We start from the raw sequence: 16,956 nt of genomic DNA on the forward strand, positions 1-16,956 counted from the left end.
CCAGCCCCTCTGCAGGTCGGTCCAGCTCTTCTTTTCTGCCATCCTTTCAAATTAGAGTCAATTCCCCTTCTCTTCTCGGTCCACCAAAGATACAGAAAGGGAGAAGAGAAATCTGAAACTGTGTATATCGTCATCAAAATCAGCAAGGTAAGACCGGCTACTTCTTTCTCATGTTGCGGGTATCAGTCCTGGCCTGGAATCCCAGTTTCCTTCTCACTGGCAGCAGTGTGTCTCAGGTCTCAGTTTCTTCATCTGCAAAATGGGAAGGTAGGACCCCCACTCTGTGCTGGGTCAGGGAAGATTCACATGGGATGGCCTCACACCTGGCATACAGTAAGCGCTCCATAATTAGAAACTACCGTGCAGCCACATGGTAGCTCTGGCTCTTCTTAGGCTCCTTCTGAGAAATCGCACGTCCCAGCCAGGCCTGGGTTTGAATGGAGCACACTGCTTATATGAATGGTCCAGGGTCTGACTGGGGCCCACCCCACCCCACGTACATAAGTGAGAGAACGGAAGGGTAATCGCAGTTATTTGGAGCTGTGGAATTAGGCATCATTTTTTATTCACGGCATGCTGGCTACAGTAAGGTGGTATTGGTTACACAAATCAAAATATATAAAGCAATAAAAAGAATTTTACAGCTACTAGTTTATGTTCATTAGGTTATTGTTCACAGTTAGTTTCGATCTTCAAAGATCAGGCAACGTTTGCAAAAATGTAAAATGGCAGTGTTTAAAGCGTTCTGCACTACTTAAGTATTAGATGGTAGGGAAACTTTAGATCATGCCCCTCTTTGTGTCCAATGTGCACACCTGAGAGTTCTTACCTTTTAAATAAATATGATCCGTATCTTTAGATTGTTTTGTGGGAGAAGTAACAACTGACAGCAACAGCAGAAGTGCTTAGCCTTCAGGCCCCATTGGCCACACACCTGAGGCCCAGGTCAAAGGCACCTGCTCCCAGGTAATGCCGGCCTGGCTGGGAGCCCTTTGGCCAGTCCCCACCCTCCTGATGCAGAGGGACTGAGCTGTGGCTAACAAGGGAAGGGAGCTGCTCTGTGTGTTACCAGTACAGGGCAGTCCCTACAAGCACAAGTGTTCTTCCTGCGCCCCAGAGCTCTAGTCCAGGCTGTCAAGCCCCTCCCCCACCCCGCCCCCGGATGCCTGGCCTCCTCAGGAGTGCGCCTGGCTCTGTGCCCAAGAAAACAGATCCTCTCACAGATACAGAAAAGCATTTCAGTTGGCAGATAACGATCTTTTTGATCACATTTGGGAATGGGTAGTGTTTGGGTAGTTAGTTTGGTTCAAAGTAAAAGGTTATATAGGGACATAGCATACAGGCTGTTTGGAGTCCCCAGAACTTTAAAAAATGATCACATGTTCTTTCATTTTTTTTTTTTTTTAAGATTTTATTTATTTATTAGAGAGAGATCACAAGTAGGCAGAGAGAGAGAGAGAGAGGGAAGAAGGCTTCCTGCTGAGCAGAGAGCCCGATGCAGAACTTGATCCCAGGACCCTGAGATCATGACCTGAGCTGAAGGCAGCGGCTTAATCCACTGAACCACCCAGGTGCCCAAAAAATGATCACATGTTCTTAAACAACCAGAACAGTGTTCCAATATTCTAAATGATCCATTCATTCTGTCTGATGTATGAGGCCACAGACCTCCACCATCTACTAACCACCTGTAGTGGTTTGTTAGACCAACCTGCTGCTTTTCCTTAAGGACCAGAATTTTAGTTCTGTGTGTGGAACTGCTGCAGGAAGTTGGGAGACTGCAGATTCAGAATTAAATGTCGGAATTCTAGATTTTGAATTTGTGTAGCTGTTTTTATTTTCCTTAAGTTTTTTTTATAACTTTAAAACATACTTAATGTGGAGTTCAGGTATTTTTCCAGATGTCCTTTATGAACCGGAGTCAGTGGGGAGGTTTATGTTCGGGGAGTTGACCCAAGGCCAAAAACTTTGCTCTGAGCCACCATCTTAATTTGGTGCCCATTGCCATTTGCTTGAGAGCTCCTGGGCTGCAGAGGGCTGCTTGTGAATGTCTATATTTAATTAATTACTCTAACATACCCCATCTTGTTCTGGAAAGAATTTGCAGTAGATTACAAAAATGCAGCATAACTAGAATTTTATTTTAAACACACATGCAGAAATCAAGACACAGGGAAAATTAAAGTAGGAACCCCAACATTAATATATAAAATTAATATCATAACATCCATGTATTGGTTTAAGGGGTAGAGTCGTCCATCAGGAATTTGGCATTGAGCTTCCTAGTAGCTAAGGCAAAGAGAGAAACATGATCGCTTGTATGGTATATTTTCTTCTTTTGATCACTTGTTTGGCTTAAGTGGTCAGAAGATTAAAACTGACTTTTAACTGGGGGAAAATACAGAGCTCCCTGGTACAGATTTGTCCTTTAGATCCTCACAGAGAGAGATGGAGAGAGAAATCCTGAGTTATTTAACAAGATACAGGGGAGTTGGTCTATAACGTCTCTGCAGGCAGGCCAAGAGCAACAAGACATTTGGAGCCCATTCTCCAGTGAAAGCTTGGGGATGTTGCCTTCTTTGGCCTGAATGAAGGTCTGGGGTAGGGCCCTGGGATCTGTTGTTTTAAGAGTTCCCAGATGATTCTGATGTACAGGTTTGATAACCTCTGTTTTTAGGTAGTGAGAAATGTGTAATGAACTCAGTGAGTGGCCAGAGTTAGGAACACTGAGTCAGCGAGTTGTTGGTGAGCAAGTGTGTGAGAGGCAAAGCTCACTGAGGGGGTGGTCGGCCTAGAGAGAGACAACTGAAAGAGACCCTTGGAAGGAGAGGACAGTGAACATACTTTTAAGTTGGATTACTTTAATATTAGTTATATTTGTCATCATTGTGAATTCCTTAAGTTAAAAATATAATGAAGTTTAGAAAATGTTTACCAGTGAACAGGGCTCCGGGGAGGCTGGCTTTATTCCCGGGGCCACCACTCATTACCCTGGCCTCTTGCGTGTCAGGCACTGAGCTCGGCACACGCCTGCATGCCCTCACTGGAGCCTCACCGCCTCACCGGGCGGCTGAGACGGCACCGTTGTCCCTGACACAGGCAGGCCACCGAGGAAGGGAACAAAAGCCCTGGGATTGACTCCACCTCTGCGCGCTGCAGGAGAACCCCTAAAGCTGGAGCTCCATTTGTGCTCGCTAAGATTTCCTCTCACTTCCCTCTCTCCTTTTCCTTTTCATTTTGTATGTTTGGGCTTTTTTTTTTTTTTTTTTTCTTCTTTAACTAAAACCTTCTGTGAAGTGAAAATAAGGCAAAACATGAAATCGAAACGGTTCCAGTTGAACTAAACAGTGTTAGGGACCAAGAGGCCCCTGGCCCAGTGTCCCCCTCGACACCAGTGTCACCCCTGCAGAAAGGCCGTGGAAACAACCACTGCACCAGGATCTCGTTGCCACCTCACGCAGTGGCCCATAGCGCTTGTGTGATGTGACTCAGAGCCCCGTGTGTCGTGGCTCGTGTGTGTGTGTGTGTGTGTGTGTGTGTGTTTTCAAAGACTCCAATCTCCAGTCAGGAGACAAATGGTTATTTCCTGTTCGATTCTTCATGATGTCTCATTTACTTTTACACAGTAGGGGAACCGATAGGAAGCCTCTCCTGTGGTATTTAGGAGCTCACGTGCGAGGTTTGGTAGAAGTACATATGCCATTATCTTTGCATCCGTGGGTCCTAAGGAAGTGCCCTCGCCCCTCGGAAAGTGCCCGACAGCGCCCGAACTCCACACTTGGCGTGATGCTGACATTAAAATCGGCTGTAGAACTATGATCAGCCATCACCTCCCACCAGGACCTCCACCAGAGATCAGCCAAAGTGTTTCAAACTTTTCGTGGTGAAAATTCAACCTAGTGGGGAAGCCCGGAGGGGATTTTGAGAGATTTTTCTCATCTAGCCTCCTCCCCCAGGATCGGATTATGCACAAATTGGTACTTACAGGTGGTAATTAGTTCTGTTCTTACGAGATTTCTCTAGAGGATAATTTTACTACTTTCTCCAATAGTATGTTTTAGCCTGAATTTCTGGAAGGAACTTCTTCCCACTCTTTAATTTGAACCTCTCTTCTTACGGTTTAAATACACCTTCCTTTACTTCTGTGCTCTGTGAAGAAGAAAACAAACAATAAAACAACAAAATGAGTTTGTCCCCCACACCTTACTGCAACACCTTGAAAATGTCAGCCTCCCCATCAAACACACAGGGGCCGTGTGGGAAGATGGTAGGCCTCCGCCGCTAGCAGTAAAATGGCTGTGTGTCCTTGTGTGTCCCTCTGAGTCAGCAGAAGAGCTGGAGATCATGAGTAATGGGGACCCCCACCACGTACCTCCAGGGTGGTTTCATTTGCCACCTGATGAGATTTTCCCTTTTCAGAGGTAACTCATTTATGAACTAGTCAAATCTGTGACCTCAGAATCAATTAACTCCCATGTTTTTTTCCTCCAGCGCTCACCTGCCCCTCACACGGAAAATAATGTTTTGCAGAGTGGCCAGGTCTTACATGAATAACTTAAGAAATCTAAATTAAACGCCTTGTTCGTTGGGGTTGTGATTCTTCGAAAAGAAGGCTCACAGAGGGGTCCCCCCCACCCCCCGCCCGGCTCAGGCTCCTGTTGGCAGGAAATCAGACTGTGGTTTCATAGCCAGATTTTCCCTGAATAATGAATGAGCCAGTGCCGAGCAGGTCAGAAATAGAAATCAATAAAGCCAAACACCAAGAAGAGACGGCCGGCTATACAATGATAGAGCACGGAGGCCAGTGGATGCCAGACACAATAACAGTACGCTTCAACTCTCACGAGTTCGGGGAAGAAGAAAAGAAAACTTGTAACTCGGGACCAGAGTCCTAAGGGGTCAGAACTTGAGGACACAACAGGCTCCGTAGGAAATGGGAAGGATGGACGGTTGGTCGAGCAGCGGCTTGGTGCACAAATCTCTTGGGAGCCAGGCACCAGACATCTTCATAAATCCTATGCGTGCAGCTGTGTGACAGAAATAGATCCACACACAGCCTGTTTGTCTTGGCCTCGTGGAACGTGGTAAGATCACGAGGTCCAAGAAGTAGCGGTGACCCCCTGGCCTTGCTCCCCTCCGTGCTGAGCCGTGCACCAGGCATCTGCTCACATCTGACTTCAGCCCCCTCCGCCCCTCCAGGTGGAGGCCGCACAGACCGGCTTTGATCACCGGAGACGCAGTCTTACTGAGGCATTGATTCTCGTTTGAGGGGAACAGAGACACATTGTGTGGAAGGCCTTTTTTATGCCGGTGGTTCCATGAGCGACCACTCCTTCTCCCCTTTGAAAATGACAACAGTCACCCCTAGGAGACGGGCCAGTGTAGGGGTGGGTGGCAGAAGGGGCAGGGCTGTGCCAGCACACTAATTCTACCTGCTGGCCAGCAGGCAGCTGCACTTGGGCCTTTTGTTAAGGGCACTTAGGTGCACGCCTTGGGTGAATGTTCAGACCCCCTCCGACCCCGTCCTCCAGCCTCTTTGTGAACCTCTGTCACTCATGACATGTCACTCAAGTCTTGTCCCTTAAGTGCACTGGGACATTAAAACAAACCACCAAAAAGCACGAGAACCACTTGAGAATGGTTCTGGAAGGGTGCAGAAAGCACTAATGGATGATCACGGCTGAGTGCCATGCCAAGTGGTCTCCTTGGGCAGGGGTTGGGGGGAGGTCACAGCTGGGGGACGTCTGAGTCTGGGTGCTGGGCCTCATTAGCGGTCCAGTTAGAATCCTGTTGAGAATGTTTTATACACAAAAAAGAACATTGGACGAGGAGCGGGGTCTTCTGGTCCAATCTCTGCACCGCTCCCCAGGAGCCAGACCGCCAAGTGCCGCTGGGATCCTCCTCTCGGCTCCGGCTCTGTCAGGATGGGATCCTTGGTTGCCGTCCCGCCCAGCCCCGGCTTGCTTTGCCTGTTGGAACAGACTTTCCTCATAGGACTTTCTGCACATCACTTTTCTCTCCATTTCCCGCACGTAGTTCCGTATCTGACACCAGGTGAACCAGTGCTCCGTGAGCGAGAGTGAATGGATGAATGCGGACCCGCCGTGACTCACCTTCCGCAGCCTGTATGTGCTGGAAACGTGGACGGCCTGGTCTCCCTTGGGTTGGACTTGAGTCTACACAGGTGGGAATTTGAGCTCCACTTGACGGGTCCACAAAGTGGCAGCACAGGCTCGTGGCCAGTGGAAGCAGAAGTGTTGGCAGGACTGTGAGTTTCTCCAAAAAGACCTGTAACAGTGCCCTGTGCCCTCAGCGGTCTGTGCCTTCGTCGGCAGAGGGGTTTTGCTGCAGTCGAGTCACGCCCTCCCAGTGTGCCCGGGAGAACTCCGTGGAGCAGGCCCTGGCCTCTGGGAACTTAGCCTCTGAGACATTTGCACTGCCATAGATGCCCCGTGTTCGGGAAATCCAAGCCGAGGAATAGAAAAGCTCTAAATCAATACAGGAGTGTCATTAAAGCACTTAGCTCTCCTTCAGATGCCTGCTAAGTGCCTCTAATGCATTGTTGGGGGGAGTGGACCAGCAGAAGGTCCGTGTTGGGCTGAACAGGGAGGGGGTGGTCTGAGAAGGTGGCCTTGAGGGCTCTGGGCCTGAGGAGAGGAGAAGGACGCGCCGCTCTTCTGGGGCCATCAGGGAAGGCCTCGTGGAGGAAAGTTTTATAATGACCCCACTCCGCTGAGCTAATGGTGGCTGGTGACCCCCTCCCCGGGGTGGGGCAGGGGAGGCGAATCTGGCACACCGATTTATTCCCCGGACAGAGTGATTTTGAACATTTGAATTCATTGCCAGTGCTCAAAAATCAGGAAATTTCATGTAATATCTAGATTTCTGGCTTCTCATGGTAATTGGGAGATGGGGCAGTGTTGGGACTGCCTTGCTGGGGGCAGCAGTGGGCTGGGCCTGCACAGCCGCCCTCTCTGCTGGCCCGGTGCCAGTTCCCACTGCTCCTCCGCTGACAGCTTCTCACCCCTGCATCCCGTCACCGAGTGCTGATACCGCCCCGTGCTCCGTGTGGCCGCTCGCTGTGGCTTCTCGCACCCCCCCCCCCCCCCCCCCCCCCGCCCCCCGGAGAAGTACTGTGTACAGACGAGGACGTGGAGAGGTGGAGGGATTTCCTGAGGGACGCAGCTGGGGTTCTGGATGATGGCAGCAGAATCAGGAAATCCTGGGAAGTTTCAAGAAGGAAACTCGGGGGCTCCAGAGACTGGATAATGCTGGCCAGTGAGAGGGGCCCAGAGGGAGGGAAAGTGGGAGGAGTCCAGAGACCGAAGGAGCCCAGATGAACGTGTCTGTACGTTCCTTTCTTTGCGAAGCAGTGTTGCGTCCTGGTTCTCTTGAGGTAACTTGACATATGTTTCTTGGTGCTCCGGCCCAAAAGGAATTAGCTCCCACTGGCCAGGCTTTTACCTGAGGAAATGACTCCGGGAATGAAACAAGATCTGGTCTCTTCTGAGCCCTCCCCTGAGATTCCTGCCACCCAGTCTGTTTCGTGGGAGGGAGCCATTTGATCTCCCGCGTGGGCCGCATTTCAGGGCAAACAGGGGAGACCAGGCCTCATCGAGTGATGAAAACTTGAAGTGAATCTCTGCCTTGAAGCAGCGTAGAGACACACCGGCCCTGAGCAGCTCTCCTTGGGGATCCCCTTGGGTTCACTCTTCCAGAAACTTCGTGCCCTAAAGCGAATGCCAGGTTCCTGCTGGAGGCCCTTATCCACAATGCCCGTGAACCCTTCCGTGAATAAGGCAAGAGGACGCCTCCAAACGCACGCTTGCTCCATTTTTGGTCCCCCCAGGCCCAGACAGTCTCACATGATGCCTTGATGAGCCCTGACAACCTGGGGCAGCAGGGGAGCCATTTATAGCTGAACCGTGGTAGCCACAGGCTGAGCAGCGTAAGGCGGTGCTCTCCTCCCTGGTCCAGTCCTCCAGGATCAGCACGGAGACAAAACAACAGACACTCAGTGCCTTTGACAACCCCTCCCAAGCTCTGTCTGACCTTGTCGCCCGTCCCTGCAAGGTGACTGCCCTCTCCAGGTAGATGGGGCAGTTTCCACAGCCCTAAACTTGCCCATACTTTGCGGCAGTGCCTTCGTTGCTGTGTTTCCCATGCTCTTAGTGGAAACCCTCTGTTAGTTTTAGATTCCGATTTCATACCGTATCTGTGTATCTGTTCATCTGTTTTCTCTTTTAACTATCCCTGCATGTTCTTGTAAAATTGAGACTCAGATCAAACGTCTGACAGGCCTGGCAGCCTGACCCTCACACACCGTGGGTGGGGCAGCATATGCCCACTTGGAGAAGCTCACATAGTAAATGTAATCCTAAATTCAGTGGCCTGCCTGTGGCTTGTGGGTCGCCTAGTTATTAGCTGAGTAACCTTTGTCAGGTTACTTAACCTGTTTTCTCCTCTGTTAAACCTGGATAAAAATCACTACGTTGTAGGTTGTTACAAGGATTAAAGGTGATCATTTAAATGACTAAGTGTGTTAAATGACACCCAGTAGACTCTCAATAAATGGTTGTTTTTCGAGACGCAATTCTTCCAAAAAACTTTGCCCGACTGTTTCAGCCAAGCCTTACTGTCTGAATTTTTAGCTAGTCTCTCGCAGATCTACTTTGCATCTTTGGATCATTTAACTTCAGAGTTATGACCTTTGTCCTATTGTTGCTTAATGCTTCGAGGTCAGGGACGTGTATGAGGACTGCTTTGCATTTTTCATCATATATCATTGGTATTGTGTAGGTACATTATTTGTGTATAGAGATGATTTTATTGATCTAAAGCAGCATGTTCTAGTAGAGTACAAATAACTTAAATATGAAGAAATACTGGCACACCTGTGTGGTTCAGTCGGTTAAGTGTCTGACTTCTGCTCTGGGGTCAAGCTCCGAATCTGGCTTCCCAGTTGGTGGGGATCTGCTTCTCCCTCTGCGCCTCCCCCAACTCTTTCGCTCTCTCTCTCTCTCTCTTTCAAATAAATAATCTTGAAGAAATACTTCATAGAAGACTTGGCAGTTGAGGGGCACCTGGGTAGCTCAGTTGGTTAAGTGTCTGCCTTCGGCTCAGGTCGCGATCCTGGAGTCCAGGGATCGAGCAGCACACCGAGCTCCCTGGTCAGCAGGGAGTCTGCTTCTCCCAATGCCCTTCATACTGCTTGTGCTCTCTCTCAAATAAATAAAATCTTAAAAAGAAAGTTAGTTCTTGTCAGCTCCAAGCACTCAGTATTTGGAGGCGCCATTCCCCATATCATAATAAACTAACCAAAGTACAGCCACCTCCCACTTGCAATATCATTATATGTAAGAGTCGAGTTGACTTGCTCTTGACTAGTTAACGTTATCATAAACATTTAAGCGAGGCTTTATGCCAAATTTCGATGTGCTTTTGGCACGAATTTCAGTTTTCAGGTGTCCTGTTCTCTCATAGGTCTTGGAAGGCTTGGAGGCCAGAGGCACTTGAGTGAGGAACCTGGGATCAGACTTGAGAGAGGATCACGGGTGGAGGGACAGTTTTGTGAGTGAGAGCTGGTAGCCAGGGATGCACTCCATGGTGTGGGCTCCCCCCGGGGGCCGCGGGGCTCTAGGAGGCCTCTGGGAAGTGCGTGGTGTGGTGGGAAAGGGACTGGAAGCCGGATGAGGAGGAAGCATCCGAGTTCTCTGGTGAGGCTGTTTTGGTGAAGCATCTTTCTAGCACTGGCAAATCCTAATCCTTTTTCCCTTCAAATACTCCTCAGTAAAGATCTTTGCTTTTTGTCCTGGTCAGTGGGATGGAGCTGTATGGGTCTGGGGACTTTTCTTCTCGACCGTGCCATTCCGTGTGGCCCCGGCCGAGTCTCGTGGTATCGTAGGGTTCAGTCCTCCTCTGGGAAATGCAGCAGTTGGTCTGGGAGGTACCCAAAGGGCTGTTTTCTGGGATGACTGAGAGAAGTTTTTGTGGCTGCTCTCAGAATTGTTCCATCACTGTCACTTGGCAACTCGAGTGAGAGCTTTTTTGTTTATGGACACTAAAATTTGAATTTCATGTAATACGCATGGGTCACAAGATATTAAATTTTTTTTTCCAGTAATTAAAAAAAAAAAGTAACACAAACCGTTGTTGGCTTATAGGCCTCCCCAACGGAAACAAATTTAGCCCGTGGGCTCTTGTTCGCTGCCTTCTGAGTTTGCTCCTTCTCCAGGGCCAGGGGATTTTATCCAAGTTCGCCTGGCGGTCCCGGATGCCACAGGGTCGCGAGGAGCGTCCCTTCCATCACTGCGTTTGTGTCTGTCTCTCCCAGACATCTGACGAGCGGGGCAGCCACCGTCCCTGGTGGATAGTAGGTACTGGCTGTGAATGCTTTCCGATGAATGGTGTAGCAATTATCCCCCTCGCAGACGACTGTATCTGCATGAAACACTGGGACATTATTGTTTCAACATCTGTTTGGATAGTTCCACCGTGCAGGGGAATTGGGAGGGTGGCAGCGTCTGCCTGCCTTGTTGAGTCATCCTCCCAGCATTGCCAAGGCTGTGATGCTTGTAAATAAATTGCCCTTACCTGGCAGCCACGCTTCCAGGAGCCACTCAGCTGAGGAGCTCGGTGGCGGCGATGGGAGGCGAACAAGATGAAAGCGGAAAGGGGCTTGGCAGAGGAGGGCGGAGAAGAGCTAGGACAGCCACGGGGCCTTGGCGGCTCCAGGTGTCCTATTAAACAGACCATGTGGGTCCATAGGAATGTTTAGAACATTCCTCTCCATTGTTGGCAGGCTTTTGAGAGTACAGCCCTATCTGTGGAGTCCAGGCTCTCGAGAGGCTCGTTGGAATGAGCCCCTGAAATATTTATTTTATCCCTTGTTTGTAATTTTAAGGCAAGAGCTTTGTAATTCCCACTGAGGAATGATGTTCAGGATTCAAGTACGGCGGTGTTTGTACTCGCTCCCGCTTTCCCGTGAGAGCGGTCCCAGCCACTCCCGGAAGGTAACTGTGCCCAGGAGCCTCAGAGCAGGAGCCTATGATGCCAGGATGCACAAAGAAGAAATTATGACCATTTACTTGTGTATTATTTTCTCAATTTGAAGCACTTGAATTCCAGAGCTCTTAAATCAAGAGGTTGAATTCCTGGCATTTTAAAGTAGACCACTTGAATAAGCTGTTAAACCATTAGAATGGCTTTTTAAAAAAATTCACCCGTTTCCTGGATCATTGGCTCTTGAGATTTACTTAATTGAAGTTTTTGCCTTTTCATTTGATTTCAAATCAAAGTGATTTCTATAGTTAAGGAAGTTTTAATTTTATTCCTAGGGGTGGAGTAGATTTCATACTTCAGTCTATTCCTCAACAGGTGAAAGCAGTACGTTTTCCAGGAGCCTCGCATGGCGCTCCGGGAGCATCTTGTGGGCTTCCAGCCAGAGGGGTGTGTGGGGTCAGGCAGGTGGGGTTCTGGGCCCCTCCTGTTTGCCGTGTGTCTTGTGGGACCCACCTTTCCCTGCTGGTGTCCTCAGGAGTTTGTTATTTGACAAGAGCATGCACAGGGAAAAGCTCCAGTGTTTTGGAGAAATAAAGAGAGATGGGAATTTTGAAGCATGCTTTTAATGTCTCTTTTATCTGGAAATGTCGTCTTTCACACTGAACCGTTTTTCCAACGGAGGGCCCTGGTGAATGGTCTAGCCTTCTCCTTTATTGCACAGGTGAGGCAGGGCATATAGCAAGAAATGTCCAGTTAGGGGCGCCTGGGTGGCTCAGTGGGTTAAGCCTCTACCTTCAGCTCAGGTCATGATCTCAGGGTCCTGGGATCGAGCCCCATATCAGGCTCTCTGCTCAGCAGAGAGCCTGCTTCCCCTCTCTCTCTCTCTGCCTGCCTTTCTGCCTACTTGTGATCTCTCCATCAAATAAATAAATAAAATCTTAAAAAAAAAAGTCCAGTTAAAGAGAAAGAGACAGGAGAAATCAAATACCTGTTTCTTTCCATCTATTCCTTCCAGTGCCTTTTTGAAGGACTAAAAGGCCAAGAAATTTTGAAATGAGAAACCAAGAGTGAATGTTTTTTGCTGTCAAACAAAGAAAACATTTCTTGCCCTTGGGTATTTTTGTGCCCAGACACACTTTCTGTATATTTCAAGTTTGGGGGTGAGAGAGGATGGTCAGCTCTTGGTCAGGAGGGTTAACCTGGCTTCATAAGGATGGAAAGCAGGAGGAGCTCTGCTCGGTGCCCACCGATGGGTCTTCTGCAGATGCTTCTGGAAAATTGGATGTGTTCATTACACTTGATTTTCTTTTCTTTGCCTTTATTAGTGTTTTTTAGTATTCCTTTACTGCATGAAAACAGAGAAGGCCCAAAACTTAGGTGATCCATCTTTGCTCTGCTCCTGAAGCTAGCTTGTAACATGAAGCTTCTGTTTGCTCTTCTGTAAGAACCATTTCAGCGATGCCCGCTGTGGATCCCATAGCATGTCCACTACTTGATACTATACGTTTTTGTTATTTCCTGTCTTTTTATCACACCCCGGGAGTGTCAGCAGTGAAAGGCAGGGCCTTTCGCTTTCCCATTCTTTGCTATAAGCCCAGCATTTAGAACAGTCCATGGCATGTGCAGTAGTAGGTGCTTGGTTTATAGGAGATGAAGGAAATGAACACACAAGGTACCAAATGAAGTCAGGAAGTCAGACGTAGATGATTCGGCCCCGCGCCTCTCTGCCTCCAACCTTTGACCATCTATGCTGACAGCCTTCTCCAGAAACCATTCGGGTACATTTTTGTATATGTATGAAGGATAACAGAGATATCATATACCCTGATCTCTGCTCCCTGTGTGCTTCCCCGCTCTCTGATCGTAAGAAGAAAGCGGAGGCTGGGGAGTCTTCATTCTTGCTGCCATAAGAAGACGAGGTAAGTGGGTTTTCTTTACAGTCTGCTTTGAAGTAAAATTCTTATACATGTCTTATCCTGAAGGGCAAATCTCCTTTTGTCTGTGTATGTCAGCTTACATATTAGCACATGCCCAGAGCCTGTGGGAAATCAGACAGCGGACCTAAAACAAGAGTCTAATAGCTTTGCCTTTTCATACCCTTCACACTTCATAAGGTTTGCGTGACAGTTGGCAGGTGACCTCCGAACATACTTGGCCATAGGCAGATTCCTGTGTTGTCTCTCTGCCTACCTGTAGATGACATCTCTAGGTATGGATTAGAAAAGGGGAAGTAATCTGAGGACTCCTGGATTACCTAGGGAACTCACCTTGGGTTGCATTTGTATCGTAATGTCAAGTTTAAGGTCCAGAAAGGACACTAGTAGTGCAATATATATATATGTATATATATATATATATATTTTTAAGATTATTTATTTATTTATTTGAGAGAGAGACAGTGAGAGAGAGCATGAGCGAGGAGAAGGTCAGAGAGAGAAACAGACTCCCCGTGGAGCTGGGAGCCCGATGTGGGACTCGATCCTGGGATTCCAGGATCATGACCTGAGCCGAAGGCAGTTGTCCAACCAACTGAGCCACCCAGGCGTCCCAGTGTAATATATTTTTATGTCTAAGAAAACATCTCGTCTTTTGCAGAGGCTCGATTTCATCTTGCTTGGTTTCTCAGGCTGATTGTTGCTTCGATTCTGTATAAAAAGCATTTCTGGGTACCTCGCGTTAAGATTAACTGCATGTCTCTACTAGTTGACTCCGAGTTGGGTTTGGGAGGAGGAGTAGTTGTAACTCTTTCTTCTGAGCATCTCTGTTAGCATCAGTGCAGAGATTTTCTTGTGCAGCCAGGACCAAATATAGCTTTTTATTGTTTTCATTCTCCTGCGAGCTGGAGCTTCGGGAGCCCTTATGTGAACTGGTGCGTCCCGGAGAGGGTGCTCATGTGACGCCGCTGGCGCAGGCCACACGGGCTGGGCTGTGTTTAGAACCTTCCCTCCCAGTTACCAGGTGCCCATTTGTGACGCTCCCTCACCTCCACGGGTCACGGAAAATGGCAAAAATAGGGCTGTTGAGGTAATTTTTTGAAGCACTGTTATTGTGGTTGACATTGATCATTTGCTCGTTCAGTTGTATTTCGTGATATCAGATTTGCTGTATTTACCTGGCAAAGAAGGAAAATAAACCTTCCCTTGGAAAAGAAAAGGGCAGCATTACTGTGTGTTCATGAAGTCCTCACATGGCCCCATCGTCTCCGGCTGCAGCCATCGAGGAGGTGTCCTCATACCACGACAGGGCTGGCGCGGAGAGGTTGCGGAAGAGCATACACAGGTTGTCAGAAGTGTATCTGGGTTAAAAAATGTTGCTGTACTCCCAGCCCTCCTTAAAGGAGGCTATTTATAATACAGTGTGGGTATTTGTGCTGCCTGCATTGTATGTGTCCTGAATGAAGAATCAGCGCTTTAAAAAGAACATTCAGAAGAAAACCCGCATTGTAGAAATCTGACTTAGACCTTCGGGAGATCACGGGCATTGTCAATGGCCACTCCTCTCGCAGGGCTACTCAGATGCTTCCTCTTGGGCATGACATATTTTGACCTGGCATCTCTGCTTTGCTTTTTTTCTTGAAAGTTCTAGATAAGAAAGTGCATACACACCCCCTCACGGTCACTTAGCAGCCTCCTCGGGACGTCAGCCCCTAACGTGGCAAGAGGGAGGATTTGTCTCCTCCCCGGAGCTGACCTCACCCGGCCCTGTGGCCCCAACGGGTCCTTTTCCGCGGGGGCCCCTTTGCTTCCTTCTCCCACCAAGGGGGCGAGACTGGTTAGAGAAACCCTTCAGTTACAGAAAATGTAAATTCCACCTTTACACAAGCACCCTGATTAATGGACTGGGCCACCGTTGTGTAAAGACTTGAGATGGTTTTTTAAAATAGCTCCTTTGCTAGAGTGTTTTGGTGCAGGGTATGCATTCTTGGATTGTTTTTTGTTCTTTTTTATGCTTAGCATTGATGGGAAGATGTAGAACCCATGCAAGTACTCTCCCCTGGCATTGATTTCCGGACTTTCTCCTTTGCTTTTTCCTGGTCCTTAAGCACCCGTTCGTGGGCATGTCCCTGGTGTAATTGTTGATTAAGTGCTGCACGTCCCGAGATGATTACAAGAAGATTGTTGTATTCAGCTTTTAATCTTGTGAGTGTCAAATATTTTACTGTAATGGTGTCTTTATTATTATTATTATTATTCATAGCTCTTTCTGTTTGAGTAATGCAATCAGGCAAAATAAAGGTGATGCCACAAATTTGGCATTTTTTAAATAGGTCTTTGTCTCAGAATGGAAAGTGCCACCTGCAGGCCATCCACCAGTGCTGATTGGAATTTAGGAAGTTGGGATTAGGAATATTTTAGGCTTCTTTTGGTTGCAGCTAACAGTAAGCTACGAGTTTAAGAAAAAATCGCGATAAGGAGAAACCTCCTAGAGGTAGAACTGAGGGTCTCCAAGGACCCCCGGGGCTGGGCATGTTGGCGGGAGTCAGCAGGACTGGGAGGCAGAAGGCTGCCCAAGAGCATGGGCAGCACCTGGGCCTTCTCTCTGCTTCTTGCTCTGTCCTGTCTCCCGGTGTCCACTCTGAGGGCAAGAGCATGGCATTCTAAAGAAAGTGACTTACAGTCAGCGGCCTGTTGCTTAGCTGAATGAAAGAGGAGTCCATGGTATGAATGATTAACTCCAGTTGCTGTATCCACAGAACCAGCAGACTTTCTGGTTCTTTCCTTCGGTACTGATGTTTCCACTTTACAGATAAGGAAGCCAAGGTTGGAAGGCAGAGTGTATCACCTGACATCCTACAGCGGGAAAGCAGGAAGCCGTGTTGCTTGTTCCATCTGATTCCAGAATGCAGAGCCCAAGGCTGCTCCAGCCACTGTGGTGGGCTGGGCTTGCATTTCTGTGAGCTCACAGTGGCTGCTTCTTGGGAGAGTGGGAGGTAGCGAACAGGGAGCTGGCTAGGGAGATGTTGGCCCCGGGTGGAACATGTCCTGGGAATAACCCACATAGTGATATTTGTGCACATGATGAGGTCTTCATCTTGATGAGAACTTTCTCCACAGAAACCTAGAATCCATCTAAACGTTTGGGTTGGACGTCAAGCCATAAGGCACCGAAGAGTTATGTGATGGTTTTACCACAGGCAGATGGTCACAGGGAAAGTTCTGTGTGGCCTAGCCACATGTCTTCCCCTCCTTGTCACTCCAAAGATGACAGTGTCCAGGATAGGGGGATGACGCTAATCGGAACACTGGGGTTCCGTCCGAGGTAGTGCTAAGTAACAAAATCACGGAGCCAGGGAGATGGGTGCAGTTCCTCTGAGAGTGATCGTTGGTGGCAAATCCTGAGTGAGGCGCAGAAAGTCCAACGGTCCGTGGTCCATAAGACGCTGCTCAGCGGAAAGAGGTCAGGGCTGAGAGTCAGGATCCAGGGAGCCAGGCCCAGCTCTACCTCCGACCACCTGCAGGGGCCCAAGCAAGGGCCTGCCCACGACACCACTCAGGCTCCTTTTTCCTTTTCTTTTCAGTATGTTGTTTTTTTTTTAAAAATCATCAAGTACATAAAGATCTACAGTAGTCCCCTCTTATCTGTTAAGGGTCTGTTCTAAGATGCCTGAAACTACAGATGATGCCACACCCTGTAGACACTGTTTTTTCTTCTGCATACATCCCCATGATAAAGCCTAATTTACAGATTAGGCACAGTAAGATTAACCACAACAATAATAAAGTGGGACAATTATAACACTATGCTGTCACAAAAGTTACGTGACTGTGGTCTCCCTTTCTTGAAATATCTTACTGCGCTCATCCTTGTGAAAGTGAGGTGTGAGGGTAAAATGCTTACGTGATGAGAGGAACTCACGCAGCATTAGGCTTCTCTTGACCTCCGGGTTGAATGTCAGAGAGATCACCTGCTCTGGGACCACAGCTGACTCATGAGGAACTGAAACCATAGATAAAT

General features: G+C 48.3%; 1 protein-coding gene across 5 annotated transcripts in view; it reads left to right on the forward strand.

Annotated features, from left to right (window-relative positions):
- The window catches only part of FOXN3 (forkhead box N3), a 397,011-nt gene that overhangs the window by 297,066 nt on the left and 82,989 nt on the right, over positions 1–16,956 (forward strand). The gene's annotated exons all lie outside the window — the stretch shown is intronic.

This window comes from Mustela nigripes, chromosome 13, assembly GCF_022355385.1.
Source record: "Mustela nigripes isolate SB6536 chromosome 13, MUSNIG.SB6536, whole genome shotgun sequence".
NCBI classification, from domain to species: domain Eukaryota; kingdom Metazoa; phylum Chordata; class Mammalia; order Carnivora; family Mustelidae; genus Mustela; species Mustela nigripes.